This window comes from Pinus tabuliformis, chromosome 2_1, assembly GCF_031772625.1.
Source record: "Pinus tabuliformis cultivar Carrire ecotype Pingquan chromosome 2_1, CPIR1, whole genome shotgun sequence".
Lineage (NCBI taxonomy): Eukaryota > Viridiplantae > Streptophyta > Pinopsida > Pinales > Pinaceae > Pinus > Pinus tabuliformis.
Window position 1 is genome coordinate 386,684,683 of NC_142299.1, and position 6,781 is coordinate 386,691,463.

Consider the following 6,781-nt stretch of genomic DNA (forward strand, 5'->3'; position numbering starts at 1 on the left):
AAAGACAGAATCTGTGGTAAGAGTCAGGTTCATACCTGTTAAGAAGCTCAAAGTTTGTAATATGGTTGAGGACATGGATGTCAGAGATCACATAATCCGCAATGCTGCTACTCAACCCATGGAAACAAGTCATCTGACTAGAGAGAGGCCATTTATTAATACCATTGCAAATGGTTCTGTCCTGAAAACTATAAAGTTTGAGGAGCTCGGTGTCGAATAAGTTCTCGATTATGTCTTCGGATTTTCTCTTGAATCTATTAGCTAAGTGACCATCTTCATCAAGCCACAAGGGGTTAGGGTTAAATTTTTTACTTAACATAATATCTTGATTAGTAACAGTCTGAGCATTAAAGTCCCTAAGCAAAAGGATATTGCTTTCATTCCTTAGGTTGTAGATGTCTTTTTCTAAGGTATTTAAAGGACAATCATTATCCAGGTTATTTTTCTTATAAGATGTAGAGTTGATAGGGGCAAAATACAAAATTACAAGGAAGATCCTATTGGTTGTAGAATCAAAGATTTCGATCCAAATGTATTGATTTAAGGGGTCGGTTTTATGAAGTCGGTTATGAGAGGAAACAATGTTCATAATATAATAGGTTATACCACAAAAACCTCTCCTAGAGGATTTATTATTCCAGACAGGCCAAAGAGTGAAAGCGTCAAGGTGAGGGACCCTAGGTTCGTCATGTTCCCAAGTTTCAACTAAAAGAATGTTCTCTAATAGCTATGGGCCTTTTGATTTCAAATGTTGAGGCTATAAGATTATCCACGTCTAAGCCCTTCATATGATGTTTACAGAATCTGCATCGTCCACACTTGGCCGCAGAAATCCAACAATCACCGGTTTGAAATGAGTTCGGTTCTTCTATGAATTTGTAGAGCCTATTCTACTATGATCATAGCATCCAATTGTCGTCCCTTTGTCTTCAAACAATTCTAGTAACCTTCCACAATTTTGGAGAGAATTTCATTCCGTCTTCACCATATTCAATTTCAGTGACCCTACAGTCTTCGTAGAATGATCTGTTGTAGGAGATGAAGAGTTTATGGTTTTTAGATGTGCTTCTAAATATTTCTCTTACGATTTCTGTAAACCCTTTCTTCAGCTAGATGCTTATCTGTGACGCAATTTCGAAACAGAATCACAGGCCGTCCTGTAGCTTTTGGCACTCACTCTTCAAATGTGTTGAATTTTCAGTGTTATCATTTTAGCATGACTAGATCTAGATGATTATAAAGTTCTACCAAAGCATGGATTTAGCTCAATCTGCACTCCTCCATTTGAATTGAGACCAAATATCCTGACTGAATCTGCACCAAACCCTTCTTAAAATTTTCTTAGCGCAATTTTTTTCAGACCCAAGTCATCATCTCTCTTCTATCAATGTGAACCCTCCCAACTACCTCAGATGCACCCTTCGAATTGCCTCAGTTGAGCCTCATACCTGCAAGAGATGTGTTGCCTTCTACCTTCAGGAGATGCGGTATATATAATTATTTAGTTTGATTGAAGTAGATCAAAACTCATGAAATGTTACAGCTGAGGTTGTTGTTTTGTAGGTATCTCCATAAAAATTAATGTAAATTAATGTGATTCAAATATAAGGAATCAGTGCCTCCAAAATGAATATTGTATGTTGGAGGGAAAAAAATTTTGTAGAGTTTTGAACATGGTTAAATTGGATAATTTTTGTAACTTTTCAATTAAAAGATTATTCTCGAGTGACCTGTTGATTTCAATATCAACATTGAACTTATGTTTTTGAATATTATATCAGGCATGGTTCCAATTAAATGTAAGTAAATAAAATTAAAAAACAATATTTACACCCGAGGTTGATAATAAAGGTTACAAAAGTGTAAAGTAATTTAATTTGTTTCTCATCATATTATTATTTGATTTTCTTTAAAAAATTGATTAAATTTTATTTAAAATTAAATTTAACTAAATAGATGGATCTAAATAAATTAGCTTAAAATTAAATCTATTTTTCAATATATATATATATATATATATATATAGATAGAATTTAATTTGATTGAAGTAGATCAAAACTCATGGAACATGTCATATCCCTCTCGTAAATAACTCAAGGTAAATCAATTAGTTATGAAATAGTAATTTTAAAAGATTACGAATTAGTTTCAAAAACTAATTTTGGTTATTCGTAAAATTGAATGAAAAGCTAATAGCTGGGTGTCGAATAGAGGAGGGGACAGTTGTAAATGGTACCCAACTGAATCAACCACATATTCCACCGTAGCAGCAGTGACATGGTGGAGAGTAGTGGTCTATGTGGGGAATAAGCATTGTTAACGTCTTCCTGTTTTAGACTTTGGAGGGTTTTTTTTGGAAGGTGTACGTGCCTGCCTGCCTGGAATTCCAACAACCAGCTGCCTGATTATTGATGTTATAAGACCCCCTCGGTTTCTCCTACCGTTTAGGGGGGGGATTGCATAACAAAGCCGAGATTTCATAATCCCTCATTGGTGCTGGGGAGGCACGGAGCGTTGCCTTCATCTTTGTCATCATGATGCAGGGTTTGCAATACAGGGCCGACAGATCATCGATTCCAGGCACCATGGCCTCCGCGGCCTGTAGGAGGCCAGCCACCGCTACGCTGTAGTTGGGGCGGAGCTCAGTGGAGGGCGCCGAGGAGGAAACGATGACCATGAAGATAGCCACGATGAGCCTGAACCATTTGGAAAGAGTGTAGCGCCTCGCCTTCGATAACGTGGTGCTCGTATTCAGCGTCACTTACTGTTGTATGTGCCATGTGGTCAAGCACCTCCTTTGCGGCCTAGGGGTTAATCCAACCGTCTTCGAGCTCGACGAGGAAGGGGAAGGCGCCAGGAACTTGGATATCGAGAAGGTTCTTGTGAGATTGTTCGGCAAAAAGCCTACCGTGCTGGTCGTTTTCATCAGCAACCTCAATTGCCTCATGGCTGTGCACATCAGTGGCAAGCTCATGCCCAAATTGAAGCAAGCCGAGGCTTTGTGGCTTTAGAGAATCAGAATTTTCGCTGGCTTCTATTTTTGTTGTTTTCTTTGGTGGTAGATCAATTAATTAATCACCATTTCTCATGCCATAGAAGGACACAAATTTCTCTGAAGGTCATGCGAGACCAAAGACCGCTAATGAGAAACTACCTAGGCTTCGAGGAACGCCATTAAAAGGAAAGCCTATGGCGTTCTTTAGAGCTTACCTCGATTGCATCAGGTGATGGAGGCAATGTTATGAAACCAGCTCAAGAAAAGATAGAAAAGATAGATCAACGCCTTAGAATTCAGCCTCTTCGAGGGGGAAACCTCCTTTACATTACATAATTGAACAATTCTTTGATGATACAAATGAAAATACCTCCTTTCTATATATAGGAGTCTAAGGGGTCATAACATAATCAGAGCCGACATAACAATAATAATGTAAGGGCACAATAATAACAATAGTGGGCTTCTATGGGGCACAAGAGTAACAATATGGGCACTACATGGGTACATCAATATAATAAGTGGGTTGTAATAATAACAATAAGGGGTTACACTAGTAGTATAGGGGCCTAACATGCCCCTCTCCTTCAAAAAGCGGTGTCTTCAACGCTTGAGTAGTTCTTGATGCTTCTGTATAAAATTCTTGTCCTCCCATGTGGAATATTCAGTAGGTAAGTTCTTCCACTTGATGAGATACTCTGAAATTGATTGATTTCGTAGCTGTCGGGTTCTTGTTTCTGTGACTACTCCAGGTTCCAACATGATTTTTCCTTCCTCTTCAATTTCTGGTAATATTGTTTGAATTGGGATCTTTTGAAACTTTTGAATAAGTGGCCATATTTCTTTGTCCTTCTTCCATTCATCCCTTGCTTCATTTATCCAATCTGGTTGGATAATAGAAATAGCACAAAACAATGCTTCCACATCCTCATCCTTGAAGAGTCTTCCCATTCGGTAAGGTCGCCATTTTTTAAGTGCATGTAGTATTGCCAACATTTCCTTCTCATGAATAGCTTGTTTTAGATATAGCAGTAAAAATACCCAATCACCTACATCAATTGTTTTTCACTATGATGTTGATCTACCTGTTGTTTCATTTGATTTTGCACCGAAGTGGCGTTATCCTTTAAAAGTTGGAGAACTTGTTGTTGATGCTCGATGTAATCTTTCACTGCTTGAACCTTTTTCTTCTTGATATGTCCTTCTATCTTTAGAGTTTGAGGAGTGGTAATTTCTTCCAATCCTTTACAAGATATTGGTTGGATTCATTTCTTGACGCTCGATGTGATCTTTCACTTCTTGAACATTTTTCTTCTTGATATGTCCTTCTATCTTGATAGTTTGAGGAGTGGTAATTCTGACCAATGAATTACAAGATATGGTTGGATTCATTTCTTCTTTCTTGATTTGATCTTTCACTTCTTGCACCTTTTTCTTCTTGATATGTCCTTTTATCTTGAGAGTTTGAGGAATGGTCATTCTTGCCAATAGTTTACAAGATATGGTCTGATTCATTTCTTCTTTCTCTGGGGTTGGGTCTTGGCATATATCCTCTTCTTTTGATGTTTCTTGATCCTTTTCTTCCTCCTCTTCATACTCTATGTAAAATAATTTCTTCTCAGCACACTTATGACCTTTAGTGCATTTGCTATCACAATTGTAACAAAACCCTTTTTCTCTTTTTTCTTCCAATTGTTGTGGTGCAACCCTTGTAGGTTGTGGAAGGCTAGGAGAAACAACACTTCCATCTTTATAGTTATGAAGGGTAGACTTCCTTGTTGCCATAATTTTACTTTCCAATATGTCACAAATCCCTTTTACGCGTTCCAATTGTTGTGGTGTTGCTCCAAAAAAGGTGTTGCTCTTTGTATCCTCATAATGTGCTATCATTTCCTCTGTGAGAATTGACCACGTAACAAGTTGTTTAAAAGAACAAAGCCCTTTATACCATAAAAATTGATCCGGTTCTAAATATGAAGATGCAATACATACCTTTTGTAACAGTGTTACACCATGTAGATCAAAATATTGCTCCATCTGAAGTATCCAATTTGCCGTATCCTTGCCATCAAACTTCCTCATCTTGCTTTTTCTTTATTTTAGGGCCTCGATCTTGAAACGAATATAACTCTATACTTTCGGATATTTAAGTTCTGAAATTGCTAACTGTAGTATCTCTCTTTGTCCTCTTTCCAATGCCACCAGTCTGATTCAAATTGGATTCTCCAAGAAAAAGTTATGCACAATCTCCCAAGATGACCTGATTATAGAACTTTCCAGAAGAGCGAAATTGTATGAAGTGTCACGTCTCAATTTTTCGACCTTTGGCTTTGAAAACGATATACAAGAAACTATTGTTTGTCCTCTTTTGGTACCTTCTTACAAAATTTCAATCCGATTCCCAGACAGAAAGTTATGACGATTTTCCTCGGGTCGCTTGTTTGGAATGTAATTCAGGAGTCTACAAAAAGATCAACTTCCTCAGATCATATCTCCACAAATATAGCGCTAAAAGCTCTGAAATTCAGACCCAAGGTTCATCGTGATTTATTCTCAAATGGGTTTTGTTTGCGACTTCTGAAACGTCACAGAAACAAATTTATAGCGAAAATGCCACGATGACCTGTTTGAAGCAGCGAAACCCTAGAATCCAAAGCTCTGATACCAAATGTTATGAAACCAGCTCAAGAAAAGATAGAAAAGATAGATCAACGCCTTAGAATTCAGCCTCTTCGAGGGGGCAACCTTCTTTACATTACATAAATGAAAAATTCTTCGATGATACAAATGAAAATACCTCCTTTCTATATATAGGAGTCTAAGGGGTCATAACATAATCAGAGTCGACATAACAATAATAATGTAAGGGCACAATAATAACAATAGTGGGCTTCTATGGGGCACAAGAGTAACAATATGGGCACTACATGGGTACATCAATATAATAAGTGGGTTGTACTAATAACAATAAGGGGTTACACTAGTAGTATAGGGGCCTAACAGGCAAGGAGGCCGCCAAAGATAAAGATAAGTAACTTGCTCCCCTTCTAGAAGGGAAAATATGTGTATGCTTTATTTGGGTATCTTTTGAAAGATTTCCTTGTGTTAAATGCCAAGTCACTTGTCTTTTTCTTGAAAAGGGATATAAGCTTAAATGCTTTGTGTTGCTAGCTGATTTCGAAGTTCTTGTGAAATAGTTATGCATTGCATGCATGATAGAAAATTGCTAATGATGTGCTTCTAGACACATAAGTAATCATACTAACTTTCTTGAAGAAAGAGTATGTTTTATATACACATAGATATAGTTTTCTTTTTAGGAAAGTGTGCATACTTCATGCATGAAGATGATGGCTTTTATGAGAAGATCTCTTGAAACAAAAATAGAGTTTCTTATTTTTGAAAGACATATGAATAGTGTTCATATCATACCAAGAATCCATACTTGTTTCATGGAAAGATTATGTGCATTGAAGTAAAAGTAATTGTGTTAGGAAAAACACATGTTGCATGCACATAAGGGTAGCTAATGTGATTGTGGAAGTATGATTTTGTATGATCTTGTGTGTACGTAGAGAAAGTGATTATGTTAACTTTCTTGAAAATAATAATCTCTTGAAAAGTTTGTCTTGTTAGATGAGTTGTGTCGATTTCTTGGTTTTGATGCATAAAGGGTAAGTTAACCTTGTTATTGTATCTTGATAAAGATGGATATCTAACTAATTCCTTGAAAGGGAAGCATGAGGAACTTACTTATAGGAAGCTAAAGAAATGGGGTTATAATGA

General features: G+C 36.9%; 1 pseudogene; it reads left to right on the forward strand.

Annotated features, from left to right (window-relative positions):
- Positions 1 to 2,537: 2,537 nt before the first annotated feature.
- On the forward strand, positions 2,538 to 3,011 carry LOC149200469 (glutaredoxin-C1-like; annotated as a pseudogene).
- Positions 3,012 to 6,781: the final 3,770 nt, after the last annotated feature.